The sequence below is a fragment of the Danio rerio genome, chromosome 20, assembly GCF_052040795.2.
Source record: "Danio rerio strain M-AB ecotype USA chromosome 20, GRCz13ab, whole genome shotgun sequence".
Taxonomy (NCBI): Eukaryota; Metazoa; Chordata; class Actinopteri; order Cypriniformes; family Danionidae; genus Danio; species Danio rerio.
In genome coordinates, this window is record NC_141040.1 from 45488652 (window position 1) to 45506000 (window position 17349).

The 17349-nt window shown below is 36.4% G+C and overlaps 1 long non-coding RNA gene across 10 annotated transcripts in view; it reads left to right on the top strand.

The window, feature by feature from the left end:
- The first annotated feature begins 1269 nt into the window (after positions 1-1269).
- Positions 1270-17349, top strand: part of LOC147832306 (uncharacterized) — a 277320-nt gene continuing 261240 nt past the window's right edge. For 9 of the 10 annotated variants that reach the window (XR_015519097.1, XR_015519098.1, XR_015519099.1 and 6 more), the window contains exon 1: positions 1270-1543. This is a non-coding gene — a long non-coding RNA (uncharacterized LOC147832306). Of the gene's footprint in view, positions 1544-6877; positions 7153-17349 lie in introns of those variants that run through there. The other variant, XR_015519106.1, reaches the window with a different exon arrangement.

A 17349-nucleotide genomic window follows, 5' to 3' on the forward strand; every position in this document is an offset into this window, starting at 1 on the left:
AAATAAAGAGCATTACAGGAAAGCTATAAAAAAAAGAGTAAACGGACAAAAGTTCTTCATATAGAACCAAAACTTTGACACATCTTTTGTTGTTACACATATGGAAAGATTTGAGCAGTGAGTCAACCTCAATCAGAAAATGCTGAAATATAGGGATTGAAGTCATGCTTTTTTGTTTATGTATAAAAAAAAAGTCCAAACGAAATAAAAAAGTTGACAATAATTTATTTAGACTTATGTGCAGATGCTGAGTAATAACAAATATTTTTGTGCTGCCTTTTTTTATTATTATTAATGTCAAGGTAACAATAACATCATACAAATTTTGTTATGTAGATTGTACAAAAGTTTACAGGGAAGTAAAGCATCAAATTAGCACAAACAAGAGAAAAAAATAAGTAAAAACAAACAACAAATAATATAAAATCATTTTGTGATGAATAACCAAAGAATGTTCAATCCAAAAGCATTGTGTATGAGGCCAATTCCAAAAAATATGATCAGCAGTTTCACTGGGTATATCACAGAAAAAGTAGCAGCAATATCCTACTTAAGTTTTTTTTTTTTTTTTTTTTTTTTTTTTAATGTCTTGGCTGGGTAAAATCTGTGTAACAGTTCAAATGAAATTTCTCTAATTTTGTTAGCTATTATATATTTTACAGACAAAGACCAATATTTCTGTTACCTTTTATCAATGTGGTTTATATTTCTGGTTGCGTCATAACGCCAGGATGCGGTAGGGAAACAAGGAAAAACAAACAGGAAGAAGACAAGTTCTCAAGAATGAGATTTAATCACACATCACTCAATAGCACATTACATATGATCAACAAACATGCAGATGGGATGTGTGAATGTAATAACCAGGAAACTGTAGAACATGTATTAATGCACTGCCCAATATATCAGACAGAAAGAAATATATTATTCACACAGTTACAGGAAAAACAAGTGGAACCTAACATAAAGAACATACTAAAGTTGAGCACGGGTGATGTATGTTTTAGATATGTTTATAACTATTTGAAAGACACAGGGTTGATTAATAGAATTTAGTATTTAGATGAATAGTTATCTATATCATATAGAGGTATTATAGAGAAGGAAATATCAAAAGTTTGGGACATTAGTAAGTGGGGATTTATTTAGTAATTTATTTATATGTATAGGAAAAAGGTTTTTATTTTTATTTATTTTTTTTTAATTGTGGTTTTTGTTTTAGTGGGGCTTTGTTTAACTATAATACATGGGTTAGTTAACTCCGGATCCACACTCCAATCCAGATGGTGGCGGTAATGCACCAAAAGCTGGTTGCCAACCGCCATAAAACACACAAGAAGAAGAAGAAGAAGAAGAACGCCAGGATGCTCCGCCCACAATACCTAATTAGCGTCCTTCACCTGTACCAAACACCATGAGTGCGGTTTGTTCTGAAAGTTGATAAATATGTGGGCATTACACGACTATTTCCTCAAATTTTTAAAGGAAACCGACATACAGAATGCCTACTGGAGAAACATGACTGAAGTGTTTGAAATATAAGGTATGTGCTGTTGTTTTTATATGCTTTACAGGTGTTGAGATCTTTGACGGAGAGGGTCGGTGATTGCGCAATCGCAGAGAAATTGCTCATAACCTTTCCTAATCGCCTCTGTTGTTTTGGCTTTCTGCTTGAAAATGCTGTGTTGTAGCAATGCATAATCATGTATATGAGGTTGTGGGTCTAATGTTTTGCAATCTTTCTCTTTTTATAGTGTGATAGCATTCTTGAAGTGTACTTATTTTACAAATACCTTGTAATTTAATTTTACTCTGCGTCAGCTTAGAGATAAATCTCTAGGCAATGAGAATATCTAGTCAAATAATTAAGAATAGTTTTTCCTATTTGTTTCCCCCACAGTATTTCAAGTTTTTGAGCCATGTCGTGGGCCTATGCTACGTGATGCTGGGAGTCTGTGCTAGAAATGTTTGATTGAATTTTAGTTATATTGTAGTCATGGTTTTTAAGTAGCCTGTTCATTTCTAAAATTGTGCTTCAAAGGCTGATGCAATAAGACTAATACGGTAGAGTCTAGACCAGGGGTGGGCAAACTTGATCCTCGAGGGCCGGTGTCCCTGCAGAGTTTTGTTCCAACACTAGTCAAACACACATGCTTATAGATATCTAGTGATCTTAAAGACACTGATTAGCATGTTCAGGTGTGTTTGATTAGTGTTGCAGCTAAACTGTGCAGGACACTGGCCCTCCAGGACCGAGATTGCCCACCCCTGGTCTAGACAGTGGTGTCCAAACTCGGCCCTGGAGGGCTGGTGTTCGCTGAGTTTAGCTCCAACTTACTTCAACACACCTGCCAGGAAGTTTCTAGTATATCTAGTAAGAGCTTGATTGCCTGGTTCAGGTGTGTCTGGTTAGGGTTGGAGTTAAACTCTCCAGGACACCAGCCCTCCAGGATCGAGTTTAGACACTCCTAAGGTCTAGACCAGAGGTGTCAAACTCAATTCCTGGAGGGCTGAAGCCCTGCACAGTTTAGTTCCAACCCTGCTCCAACACACTTACCTGTAGGTTTCAAACAAGCCTGAAGGACTCAATTAGTTTGATCAGGTGTGTTTAATTAGGGTTGGAACTAAACTGTGCAGAGCTGCGGCCCTTTTGGAACTGAGTTTGACACCTGTGGTCTAGACCATTTGGAGGGATGTACTGTAAGCAAAACAATGGTCCTAACCTATTTACTGTTTTACATGTTTAGTTTCTATACCTTCAGAGAATACAGTTATTACAGTTGTGAAATAGTTTGGCAACAAGCAGGAAATGTTCATGGGCCAGTGACATCGGTGCATTGGAATGGTCTATATGCACACAGACTTTTAATTTCAGCCAGCCAGCCGCAGCGCTTACTGTGAACTGTCTTTCCATTATAAAATTGCCATGTTTAAGATCTGATTTCTTTAAAAATCAGTGTTCTTCACTGCCTGATAGATATAGGATATAAAGTGAGTGGGCCTCAGACTGGACAAGAAGCACTATATTAAATTCCATGCCATGTCTTCATAATATGACAATAGCTGCTTCCCAAATCGCATACTTATGCACTATTCTACGCCATTTTGTAGTATAAATAGTGTAAGTAGTGTGTTCACACTGAAAACTCTAAAAATAATAAGAGCACTTTAATTACCTGGATGATGCACTCATTCAGCCGCTAAAATGAGGTGTGTAATGATGGACACTTCACGCACTCAACGACCGCAAGTTTGCTTACGTAGCGGAAGGGGCGGAGCTATCGGACGCACATGTTGAATAACTTTATTTAAATTGGATGGTGAAAGCAAAATTCTTTTACGAGAGTGATTATAGCGCCTCCCGATAGTGATTGCGGCAACACTCACGGCAGGTATTATTTGATAATTCGGCCGTTTACTTCAATGATTTGGCAACCGTCAAACGTCATCAGGGAAACGGTTTGAATTTCCGCTTAGTAAAAAAAACATTAGTGTGCCATTTGGGACGACACTACATATATATACTACCCTGTTGAGTGTGTAAGTGCATAAGTACATAGTGCATGAGTGCATAGTGTATAGTGTGCCATTTGGGACGCAGCTATAATATTTTACCCCAGAATTTTCAACGTAGTATCTGTGCTCACCTGGCAATCTTTCATCTTATTCTTATCTTGTTTTACGCTTGAACAACCAAATGAATGCTTAAGTCTGTTTAACTGAATGTATTGTACATTACATTACAACATCGATGCTGTAAAAGCTGAAAAAAACAGCATTTGCTGGCAAGGTTTGTTTTAATGCTGGTCTAGCTGGTTTTAATGCTGGTCTTGCTGGTCTTAATGCTGGTCAGGACCCATTTGCCATATGCAGTACAGTAAGCTCCCCAAGAAACTTAAATTGGGTTTTCAGAATATCTCATGATGAATGACACGTTTTTATTATATGTTGCATATGCATGTGCTATTCATGTTCTCTTAAATAGTACTGTGCTTCAAACACTCTTTTTAACTTGTGTTTTATGAAATATGACATGATAGTTGTAAGGGCCATAATTTGATTTAATATAATTTATTAATAGTGCTCTTATTTATGTACAGGTTACATATGTTAATATGTTTAGTTGTGTACATTTGATTTCACCCCTACTCTTTTGTTTGTAATGGTTTGCTCCGCCCTTATTGGACTGTTTCGGTCATATTACGATATAGAAAAGTGAAAGAAAGAAAAACGGAGCAACACCGTCTTTTGACCGTAGTTTGTTATACTTTTTGAAAAATTCAGTAAGCATCTTTAAATGGAAAGAATCCTGAGTTGCTTTATTGCCTGACTGATTTTGAAATTCTCAAAGTACAAAAGTTGTAAGGGAATTTGCTGGGAATGTGAGCCATTTGGTTTTTAAAGAATATACAGACTATGCCTGGGTAAATATTTACATATTTAACCAGAATAATTGGACGGCTTTTTTTTTTTTTAACATTTGTAAAGTAAAATCATATTGATTATTTCCACATTTGTTGTTAGTTTTATCTTTACTTTATTCCATTTATTTACATTGTTGAGATATGTAAAGTTTTTATTTAAGGAGTGAAATTCTACTTTTAGAATTGATTGTATCTTGCACAAAAACAAATGACATGGCATCATATGTTTACATTTTGTTTTAATTTACCTAGATATAAAATCCTAGAAATAATTGCTTACACTGAAAGAACAAATGATGAGCTGCAGATTGTTTAATACCACAACTTTCAACATATCGAAGTAAAAACATTAATAAAAACAGAGTTTTAGGACACATTATTTACATTATGGTGTACACAGACCAAACTTTCTTCCATATCATATCTTCATATTTAAACCGCTACATAGAGCATAGCGCATCATTCTTCAATATATTTTTATCTGCTCCATTTATTAATTACAAAAATATCACTAATAAATATCAAATCACTTGATGAAACATGAAAATGTAAAGTGAAAAATCTATATCTAGAAATTAGTTGCCCAGAGTAGAGCCCGTGGGCTAAAGTTGGCCTATTGTAACCTTTGGTTTGGCCCACCATCCCATCTGAAGAGAGAGTGAAAATGACGGGGAGTTGATAGTCAATAAGAGTTTAATGTACCCTTTTGTTTTTTTGTTAAGGAGCTGCAAAAAAGCCATCTAAAATTAAATGTTTCATTTAAATGTTGTAAATGAATCAAACATTTTAAATGAAAATACTGTCACTTGACAAATAGAGGATGAGACGTCGGTAAGCAAATCAAGGCAAAGGCAGAAGCAGGTCAACTAGTGTATTCACCATTGAACTCCATTGTGTTATAAATGTGATTTGTTTATGTTTTAACTATAGTAAGTTCATTATAAAATGCAAAAAATTATACTCCATCATTAATATGTTTCAAAGCTAGTTAGTTTTAAATATTAGCAAATAATATACCCATGGCAAATTTTATGTTATAAGGTTTGGTATATGTATATTTAACTTCGGCCCACAGCCCTCAATCAACTTTGGTTTTTGGCCCTTTAAGAAAAAGATTGGGCACCCCTGCTCTTGAAGATCAGGGAGTGTGTGTGTTTAATGCAGTGAAAGCGGATTGGTTCTCTGCCCACGCTTCCTTAACAGCATACATAATTTCAAATCTACTTTTTCTAATTATTTCTCTCATTCATCTAGTTTCATAAGAACAGATTTCTAGGCATGGGATGATAACCAGTATTAAGTTTTACTGCAGTTTGGAAAAGTCAGGGTTTTAAAACCGATAAAATTCTGTTATATTGTTTATACAGTATGTGTATTTTCTTGTATGACTATTTGTTTAGTTTTTAGTGCAACAGTATTTTCAGCAGAAAAGAGGAGTATTGTCATAGAATGCTTTCTATGCAAGTGCTTGAACACGTTGCTGGTCGAGTTAAAAGCAGTTGAAAGGTCTTTTGAGACTGGACATAAGCTGCAGTTCACAGCAATATTTTAGTTTTTACGCTACATGAAATGTCTGTATTTCCACTTGAAGAAGCAACCGCTTTCGATAGCAGCTATTTCAGCTCGGATTTTCCAGCAATTTAAAGGCACATGCTTATGGACTGACGTTGCAGCAGAAAGTGTGATTTAAAGAAGCAGGTTTTCTTCTGAAAACCACATTTGTAACAAAAGTGACGCATTAACACGGACTTTAGTAATTGTAATCAAACTACACAAGTTTAAAATGTAGTCTGTTGCATTGCTGCGTTCCCCAAAAAATGTAATTAGAATACCACTGAGCCACCGTGCCTCCCTAATACTCAAAAAATATTTCTGTCAGTGTTTTCAAACAATTTTATTTGATTTACCAAAGTCACACAAGTGCCAATTTCACATCTGTGACATCCATAATGAAGCATTTGCCTCACAAATACAAAAATGTCTAAATAAACTGAATAATTTTTGTTCTATACTGTGCCAACTCTTATCCTTTTGATTAGCATGATTTATTTTGGGTTGTGCAGTTTAATTCACAGAATTTCTATAAAGTATGTTGTATAATGTAAACTCCCAAACGTTTTTTTAGTCTCATCCATAACGCATGATTATTTTTCTCATTTAATACATAAAAAATGTTTACAGATGGATATTTTTCTGACCGCATAACTGTGGTTAATAGTTTTGGAAAATATAAACAGATGTTTTAATATAATGCTAACATATTCTTTCCTAAACTTTCCTATTCTTTCTTTTCTGAGCGTGACATTTCATCCAATGTTATCATACGAGTCATATGTCTATTTTATTCCCTTGTGGGCATAGATGCTTTGACATGTAAGAACTGTAGATAACTAGTATTTTTCTGATGGGTAACGTGTGTGTATGATCAAATATTAAGTGTGCACACCCTCCAGGGACTGAACGATCCTGGAGGTGAAGATGAAACGAGAAGATGAGAGGCTTGTCTGAGTGGCTGTGCTGGAAAACGCTTGTCAGCAGGAACACGGCTGTGGGAAGAGCTGCTCCTGCTGTCTGCCCTGCTGTGACACACTCTGGACATCATGAATGTTCTCACTAAAAGATTTTTAAAAAATTACTCTCTCTGATATTAACCTTCAAGACATGGATGCTGAATCTAAATCACACTATCACGAAATCCCATTAAAAGATCTTCAGCATCATGGAGAAAGTTATTCTTTGTCTGAGTGAGAATATTTTCCACTTCAGAAATCCATGCAAAAACATATTCAGGATTGTTTTGTATTTTTTTGGGTTTTACATTCGAGCCATTTCAGCATTATGGATGTAACATTTGCAATAAAAAATGTAAATTAAAATTCACAGAGAAAAAATATGTTTGCATTATATTGAAACATCTGTTCATATTTTCAAAAACTATTAACCACAGAGTTAAGGGATCAGAAAAATATCCATCTGTAAACATTATCATATATTAAATAAGGAAAATAATCATGCGTTATGGATGTGGATGTGAATTCACTGAATGAATAAATAGCGGGAACGATCGGATGTGGAAGAACACCCAGCGTGAGAGAGACTGAAGAAAAATACCTGTTGAATATCAGGGTCCATATAGGATGCTTTCTAGGTCTAGACCTGGACCTTAAGCCACCTGTTAGTGACCAGTAATGTAGGCTATCTTTACAAAAAAAAGATTTTAAAAAAATCAGCATTCGTTATTTTTTTGTGTTCTATATGAATTTATAATGAGTGTCTGTTAAAACAATGACAGAAATGTGCTGTGCTTTTTTACTCACCTGCGCTTTGGAGTTTTATCTCTATCACTTGCCCTGCTGAGAAACTCCACACACTGACACATATAGACCAATGTCAACAACAAATTTAAATACTAAGAGGTGATTGGACACGAGCAGTGCATGTGAAAGGTAATCGGAAGCAAAAAGGCAAAACTTTTTTGCTTTGTTGCAGTTGTTTTTATCACCAAACCATTGTTAATTATGCATATTCGGAAATGCAAATCACAGGGCGCACCGAACCGTGGAAGGACAACAGGGCAATACGATTTATTACTGAGAACCTTTGCATTCCTAGTGGTTAGCACTGTCAATTTGGTATGTGGTTGATTTGGATGTACTAAATTGGTCATAGTCAGTGTGTTTGTGTGTGTGAGTGTAAATGGATGTTTTCCAGTGCTGGGTTGTGGCTGGAAGGGCATCCGCTGCGTAAAACATATGCTGGAGTAGTTGGCAGGTCAATTCGCTGTGGCAACTCCTAATAAGAAAAGGCACTAAGCTAAAGGAAAATGAATAAATTAATGAATTTTAGAGTATTTTTACAGTACTTTAAAATACAAGAATACACACAAACTTAAAGGGTTTTGCTATTTTGGTGAAAACTTTTTTTTTTTCATGGCAAGGTTGACATTTGCATGGAACTGCTCATCTCCTGTATGCATTATGGGGCTCATGTTTGTGACTAAGAGATAGTTTAATTAAATTAGCTATAAAACTTGGGCATTATTTTGGGCTAAATGACTGCAGGATTTTCCAGCCCAACCTTAGGAAGAAATGTATTTTATGTATTGTCAAAAAAAGTGTCAACTTCAAACAAATTCATACATTTCTAATTTCTATAAAACTTATAATTTTTACAAGAAGGCCTGTCCCACAAACCCCACCCCTAAACCTATCCCTCATTGGGGAAGAAGCAAATCTTCAGCTGGGTCAGTTGGTGTTTCTGTGTGGAGTTTGCATGTTCTCCTCACGTTCACGTGGGTTTCCTCCGGGTGTTCCGGTTTCCCCCACAAGTCCAAAGACATGCGGTACAGGTGAATTGGGCAGGCTAAATTGTCCGTAGTGTATGTGTGTGAATGAGTGTGTGTGTGTGGATGTCTCCCAGAGACGGTTGCAGCTGGAAGGGCATCCGCTGCGTAAAACATGTGCTGGGTGAGTTGGCGGGTCATTCCGCTGTGGCGACCCCGGATTAATAAAGGACTAAGCCGAAAAGAAAATGAATGAAAGGAAAATGTCTTCTTTCCCAGTACTGAGTTGTGGCTGGAAGGGAATCCACTGCATAAAACATATGCTGAAATAGTTAGGGGTTCATTCCGCTGTGGCGACCCCTAATAAATAAGGGAATAAGTCAAAGGAAAATTAATGGATGATTGAAAATTTCTACATATATATAAAAATAGAATGCATATTTCATTATTTGTAACTTTTTATACTTAAGTTTGTTTTTGTTAAGACAAAGTGTGTTTTTGTTAAGACAAAAAAAAATTTCAGATACATGTCAGTAAGTTGTGTAATTTGAATAACTACTGAAATTACAGAATCACAAAACTGCATCATTTTATTTTTCATTATGATTGAATATTATATTTTTAAACATCCACAGTTGTTCAAGTGCAGAAACAGATTCATCTAAATAGGTTGATCTATATTGACATTCTTTATCTCTAAATGAAATCAAAATAGCCCACCCCCTGTATAAAGGGGAACATATAAAGCAATATCTGTTCAGCCTGCGGCCCTAAAATCAAAAGGCACATTTAAATGCCATGTTATTTTTCTTCTTTTTTTAGGAAGGATGCCATCGTGCTCCTTTTAGCAAGCCATTTTCCGCCACTCGCTGTGCATGAAATAACCTGCACCTTGAGAAGCGATAAAGAATAGCTTGAAGTGATGGAAACGCACAGGAAGCCGCACAAGCTGTGGACATTTAATTCTCGTCCTGCTCCGATTCGTGACTCCGCCAACCCTTATGTATGGACCCTCAGTACATCGCCATGACCTCACACAAGGACGTCTCATGTTTGGCTTTAGGGCACGCTGCTAATTTTAATGCAAAAAAACATATAATCCGACCCCCTGCCTACAGCCCAGCTGCCATCCTGGATCAAAGTCAGCTCATTTAATGTCATTTAATGAAAAAAACTTCAATCTAGCCTAAAATAATGAGGGGAAACGCCTCCAAAAAAGATGCAATTTATTTCTCTGATCTCATAATAGGTTAAAATTGCTAGTCTCCAGGCTCTACAGCCTGTCAGAAAGCTCCAGCATTGTCAGGAAAAATGATAAGAGGTGAGAGCATGCGATGAACTGTAGGGTTCATTGTGAATAAGAATTAATTCGTTCCCTCAAACCGCCTGTTGGACACCAGCTTCAGCGTTGTGAATGGTTGACTTCCTTAGTTTGAATTAACCTTTAGCGAGCGATCTGTCCCCGTCGCCGCTCTTCACAATGGCTGTTAATGTCATCCTCTTTAAAACGGCTCCACTCGCAGAATAATGAACATGAAGTGTGGAGTTTCTGAAATCATGCATGCATGCCATGTCACATCAAGGCCGCCCGGTGACCTTTCTCAAGAGTCCACAGCAAGCATGTAATTGAAAACCCTCTATTTTTTAGCTAATCGTCAAGTTGATGAGTTTAATATCTTTTATGCGGCCTTTCGACAGGTCATGAGCAGAAATGCCCTCACCTGTCGAGAATGATTTAGGAGGATTGTCGCTTTTTCTGAATCTCTTCTCATATATATGGTCACTGCTACTACTATCAGATTTGGCAGATACATTTTATCCGAAGCAACTCTTGTGACAAGAAAAGTACAGGCCATATTATCATGAAATTCAGTAGGGATTGAAGCAAAGCTGGGCTGCGCCTGGTCAGTACCTGGATGGGAGACCACATGGGAAAGCTAGCTTGCTGCCGGAAGTGGTGTTAGTGAAACTGTGGTCTGTGTGGGCCCTAATGCCCCAGTATAATGACTGGGATTCTATACTGCTCAGTGAGCAGCTTCTTTCGGATGAGACGTTACACCGAGGTCATTAAAAATCGGATTTAACCCCGGCATCCTGGCCAAATCTGCCCACCAGCCTCTGTCCATCATGTCCTCCTAATCATCCTCATATCATAATTGGCTTAATCACTCTGTCTCCTCTCTACCAGTCAGCTGGTGTATGGTGTGCTGTCTGGTGCAAAATGGCGGCTGTCACGTCAGGTGGATGCTGCACACTGGTGGTGGATGAGGAGATTCTCCCCAATGTGTAAAGTGCTTTGAGTGTTATTATTATTGTTGTTGTTGTTGTTATTATTGTTATTATTATTATTATTATTACTATTATTATTATTAAGGTTGCTGGTTCGAGTCCTGGCTGGGTCAGATGGTGTTTCTGTGTGGAGTTCACATGTTCTCCCCGTGTTCATGTGGGTTTCCTCTAGGTGATCCAGTTTCCCCCACAGTCCAAAAACGCGCGCTATAGGTGAATTAAAATAGCTAAATTAGCTGTAGCGTATGTGTGTGCATACAAGTGTGTTTCCCAGTACTGGGTCGAGGCTGGAAGGGCATACGCTGTATAAAACATATATGCTGGAATAGTTGGTGGTTCATTCCGCTGGGGCGATCCCTGATGAATAAAGGGACTATGCTTAAGGAGAATGAATTAAAGTAAAGGATAAAGATATTAACTATTATTTTATATTATTGTATGAAATTTATACAACGATAACTGTTAGTTTACATTTGATTGTTTCCATATTTCAATAATCTTAGACTCCCTGTAAAATAGGGGTGTCAAAACTAATTGTTTCTTTGATACATCGCAATTCAGAAACAAACAAATCGATATCAGTTTAGTAATAATCAAAACTGGTTATTACATACTGACGTCATTTATCACATATGCGTTATAGGGAGATAGCTTACTATGGCGAAGGAGAAGACGTCGAGTAATTGAAACACTACAACTACCTAAAAAGCAGATAACTACAAAAATCACTGCTTGTGAGTTTGCTGTATCAGCTGATTGACCCGGCCGTTTAACATCAGTGTCTGTGTCAGTCTGTGCTAAACAGTACCAGTACTGCGTTAACCAATAGAGCCAATCACAGCCTTCTCTGTTGAGTGCGTGATCACAGACGTTTCAGAATTCGCTCAATGACGCTCAAAAAGCAAGTGACATATTAAAAGGTTTATTTGCTATAAACACATGTTATTCTGTACTTTTAGTTTTGTTTGATACATTCAAAAAGAGTGTTTTTGAGCAGGTAAATTGCACAGTACATTATATCTAACGTTTAATAAAGTAGGGAATAAGCCAAATAAAAAATTAGTAAAATAAAAATGTTTGTGAAAAGAAATGAAAACTAAATAAAAAAATTATATAACATGAAAATACAGGCTATTTTCTAATATTAAATATAAAGCAAAAACTACTAACTACAAACAGCTACAAACTACAACTACAAACTACTAACAACTACTAACACTAAAATTTCTTGTTTTGCTCTTTGAAAATGGTCATATTCCTTAATGCTGAGTCTTTAAAATTCTTTTAATAATTTAAATGAATTTAAACCTCCCAATTCTGTACGCCTTGCCCTAAAATGAGAGGACTATCAGTATTTTAAATGTCATTATTTTTTATGTGCACTTGTCGTCATCAGAATCCTTTCAACAGCACATGAATATGTACGCCTTGGACATAAAGCTAATCTGTGGTATTGTGGAGGTTTAGATAGCCTAAATGCTTCTGTCTTTATATCCGAGAGCTTTCTGTCTTCTGAAAGTTGACTCAAGTTGAACTCTGACCCTAAAACAGAGGCCACGAGGATGCCAAGCTTCCTGTCCAACTGTAATTACCATGCCAGCATCACCTAGCAGGCCGTCCTGATTGGGTCTTTGTGCCAGTGCCAATTACCAAGACAAATTACTGCTTGTCTGTGCAGTAATGGTACATAATCACAGACCTCCGATGACCAGCTAATATCACTTTGCTTTTTAAAGCTTTAGTCAGAAACATGCACTTAAAGCCACATTTTTTCTATAATTACATATATATTTTTTGCTATAAATAAAATGTCAGTAAATAAATGTTTAAAAAATGTAGTAAAAATAACTAAATCCTGAACCCTGTTAATTGTGTGAACCAAATATACAGTTGAAGTTAGAATTATTAGACTGCCTGTATATTTTTCCCCAATTTATATCTAACAAAGAGAATATTTTTTCCAACACATTTCTAAACATAATACTTTAATCAATTAATTTACAATAACTGATTTATTTTATCTTTGCTGTGATGACAATACATAATATTTGACTAGATATTTTCAAGATTCTAGTATTCAGCTTAAAGTGGCATTTAAAGGCTTAACTATGTTAATATGTCAACTAAGCAAGTTAGAGTAATTAGGCAAGTCATTGTGGGATGATGGTTGTTTTGTAGACAATTGAAAAAAAAATATATATATATATTTATATATATATATATATATATATATATATATATATATATATATATATATATATATATATATATATATATATATATATATATATATATATATATATATTGCTTAAGGGGGGCTAATAATATTGATTATTAAAAATAAAAAACTCTTGTCAAACTCTTATTCTTGCCAAAATAAAACAAATAAAGACTTTCTCAAGAGGAAAACAATATCATAGTAAATACTGTGAAAAAAAAAATCCTTGCTCTGTTAAACATAATTTACGAAATATCTGAAAAAAAAAAAAAAAAGAAACACTGGTTCATTTAGAAAACACAGCCCAATACACATTTATGGAGTACACAAATTATGTAGCCAGATTTACGTATGGCTGCATTTCGTCTTTAAAATGAATGACACGTTTGGCTCCAATGGTGTAGTGCAGGGGTGTCCAAACTCAGTCCTGGAGGGCCGGTGTCCTGGAGAGTTTAGCTCCATTCCTAATCAAACATACCTGAACTAGCTAATCAAGCGCTTGGATACTAGAAACTTCCTGGCAGGTGTGTAGAAGCAAGTTGGAGATAAATTTTCTAGAACAACGGCCCTCAGGGACCAAGATTGGACACCCCTGGTGTAGTGTGGTTAGTGCGTCGACACATGCATTCTGGTGCTCACGGCGACACAAGTTCGATTCCCACCTCGAGGTCCTGTGCTGATCTTTCCCCTCTGCTGCTCCCCACACTTTCCTGTCAATACTCTCTACTGTCCTATCCATTTACCTAAAAAAAAAAAATGTATTAAAAAAAAAAACAAAAAAAACGAACGATACCGGGGGGCTGTATGGCGCCATTTCTTTTCACACTAGCAGCGCAGCTGACCACTTACCTCCAACTGCTTTACCAGTTTGTCCAGTGGCTCGCACTGTACGTCAGCGAAGTTGATCATGACAATGGCATTCAGGTCTGGCGAAGAACGGTTCCAGTAAGCAGGTAAAACAAAAGGCAAAAAATTTAATAAACAAGTAAATAACAGGGTGAGAATGTGGTAAAATCTGAAAACGAGGTTAAAATTAGGGGTGGGTGGGGGTCTTTTTCTGGATTGTTTTTGAAAACAGTCAGTTAGGTTCAGGGAAGTGGGTGAGCGCTGGTCAATTGGTTCTTTTTAAAACACTATTGGTTGGGTTTAGGGCAGGGGTACCTAAACTTTCCAGCCCGCGACCTCTAAAATAACAATGCCAGTGAATTGCAACTTTCAAATTGCTCCGATGTGGTTATAAATATACAAACTTTGTGCACAACAATAGGCCTATATAAACTTGAGCATATTGACAACACAAAAAAGTGCAATAGTTTAACAACCATATTTTTCCAGCGCAGCAGTCTTGCTTTGTAGTTCGGCCACAATGTCCTCAGTCTGGGAAACATGACTTTCCGGTTCCGTGATCCATTTTGTATTGTCCTCTAAGTGGGTTGTGATTGAGTTTAACGACGACTCAAAACGTTACAATTTCTCATCCAGTAAGGCACTTAAATTGTCAGTAACAACTTGTGCTAGGCTGGACTGTTCGGCCATGGAGCCTCTATCTTTGTTACCTTGATTAACGGTCTGTTGGCTCTGTAGAAAAGAATGTAAAGTAATTGGCCATAGCATGAAACTCGTAGACATTGGCCACATGGTGGCGCTATACATTGTAAATTCACAGGCTTCCTGACTGCTATATAATCTTACCCTGCTAAACTGCTTGACCCCCGTCAATCGCCGCTTGCGGCTATATTTTTTAATGTATTTGATTGTAATAAAAGTGTCAAAGTTTAACCTGGTGCTATAAAATCAATCTGTATTGCTGTGTTGTTAATCGAACATAAACACTCCAATCCTATGAAAAAGATTATTTAAAGGTTGATGGCTTTTCATTTATTGTTTTTGTACTATTAAAAACAACTATCTTTATCTTCAGTGGATTATGGTTAAAATAGATTAATTTTAATAGTTCAATAAAGGTTATTTGACTTTGTGGAAATCACCCCTCTCATTGTCCTGCGATCCCCACTTTGTGGACCACTGGTTTAGGGAAGGGGGTGGGTGGGGGAATCAATCGGTTGGTCAGTCAACAACGACCTCTGGTGTTTTTACATGAGAAGAGCAGGCGCAAATGGCACTTGGAAAAGAAATTTGAGTTCTCAAATGCGTACACAGTGGATTCGCAAAAAAAAAAACAAAAAAAAAAAAACGTAGCTCCCAGGACTTCTTTATCGCTCTCCAGAAATGTAGATAGAGCTAGGTTTTCAGAATGAGCCTGGGTTGAAAAATTGACAGGATCTGCCTCTGGATGTTGTTCCCGTGCGTACGCTTGTCGATCACAACAGTTTATAATACATGGGAAATAATAGAAAGAAAGAGAGATAAAATTAAACCGAACAGCTGAGCATGACTATGCCTCTGTATTTATACAAACATCTTTGCATGCTGTGCCAAAGCAATTTGTTTTCCATTTTAAAGCTGATCAAATCATGTAATGTGAATTAAGGGAAATTAGGGGAGAAAATGCTGAAAACATGCCAAAGCCGCCTCGTCATCTCAGGGTCAGCGGTATATTTGTTGCTTGTTCTACCGAGTGCTCAGGCTTGCTGTAAATGCTATGGAAAGGCACAGAAATGCAGTATTATTAGGGGAGACAGAGTAAATGTAATAATTTGGACAAATTTGGTGTAATGAACTATCCAAATGTGCTGTCAACATACTTGATTATGATTTTTTTTGTATAATATTTAGTTGGAAAAGTGCAAATTATGTATGTAAAGCTACTGTTACATATTTGCAATGGGTCTCATTCTTCAGAATGTGTTTTTGTGATTGTTCCATGGTTTGTCATCAGTTATGACACTAAACCACCATTCATTCTAGCAATTCATTCAAAATGTCAGATTTTTAAGCAGGTTGTCTTACTGAATGCATCATTGGCTCTTGCTTTGAGGCACACAACTTTTTTATTTATTTTAAATTTTTTTATTTATTTATTGATTTATTTTTTATGAGCTACAAAATGTAACTTGCTCTAGTGTAGTCAAAAGTATCGACTTCAGTACCAATCGGTGCTAAAGTTTTAAAAACGCCCATTTCCTGCAAACATTTTAGCACTGTTGAACGCATACTTAAACAGCTGATTGACCATTGTATTCACATGCTCAACAGAAATGACTGTGGTGGGCCATAAAGGTCATCTGTTCACCACTCTTCAGTACTGTTTACTGAGTGCAAACACAGATAAGCGTACACTAGACCGTTTCAATGTTGCATTGATCAGCTGCTCTGTCTTTGAGCTCACATATTTGGATCCGCTGGATCGACTGGTCTACACGCCTTCATATGTGTGGAGTGGTGAACCGATTACCTTTAAAGCCAATCACATTAATTTCTATTGAGTTTGTGAACACAATGGCCAATCTGTGTTTAAGAAATATCTATGCCAGTACCATTTAGTACTGAACTCAATATTTTTGACAGCACAAACTCACTCAATATTGAATTATAAAATAAAAAAATAATAATAAATAAAAAAATATAAAAAATTAAATTAAAAAATAATTTGAGAAATCTATTCTGCATTGATATTCCATAGATGGTCCTGTAGCCTTTACAATGCATTCTTTCTTTGATGCAGGATAGACTGGGCCAGATTATTACGTGGTCTAGTAGGAAAGTAATGAATTCCTGTATTGTAGACAGCTTTTACAATTGCCCAGTATATCACCAGTAGTAGTTCTCATCTTCTTATTGAGGAGTTTAACCTTCTGAAACCTTCAACCCAACAGGAGATCTTTTTTTTTTTTTTTTTTTTCAGACAATTACAGAAATAGCTTTGTTCAATCATCAGTTGTCGCTCTTAATAAATTGTAATGAAATGTTGTAGTATTTAGAGCTGTAATAACGAATTGATTAAATCGAAAATAATTAAGTACTAAAAGAGTTGGCAACGAATTTCATAATTTATTCATCATGCTGCGCGGCACTGAGATATTTGATTATTTAAAAAAAAAACACTTTAGTTCAGCGTGGAGCGGAGTGAACACGGTCTCTCTCGAGCACTGAAACAGAGTTCAGTGCCTCAAAGTCAGGGATGATGAGAAGGGAGTTCAACAGTAGTGCAAATCACTACAGAATCCTACTTTGGT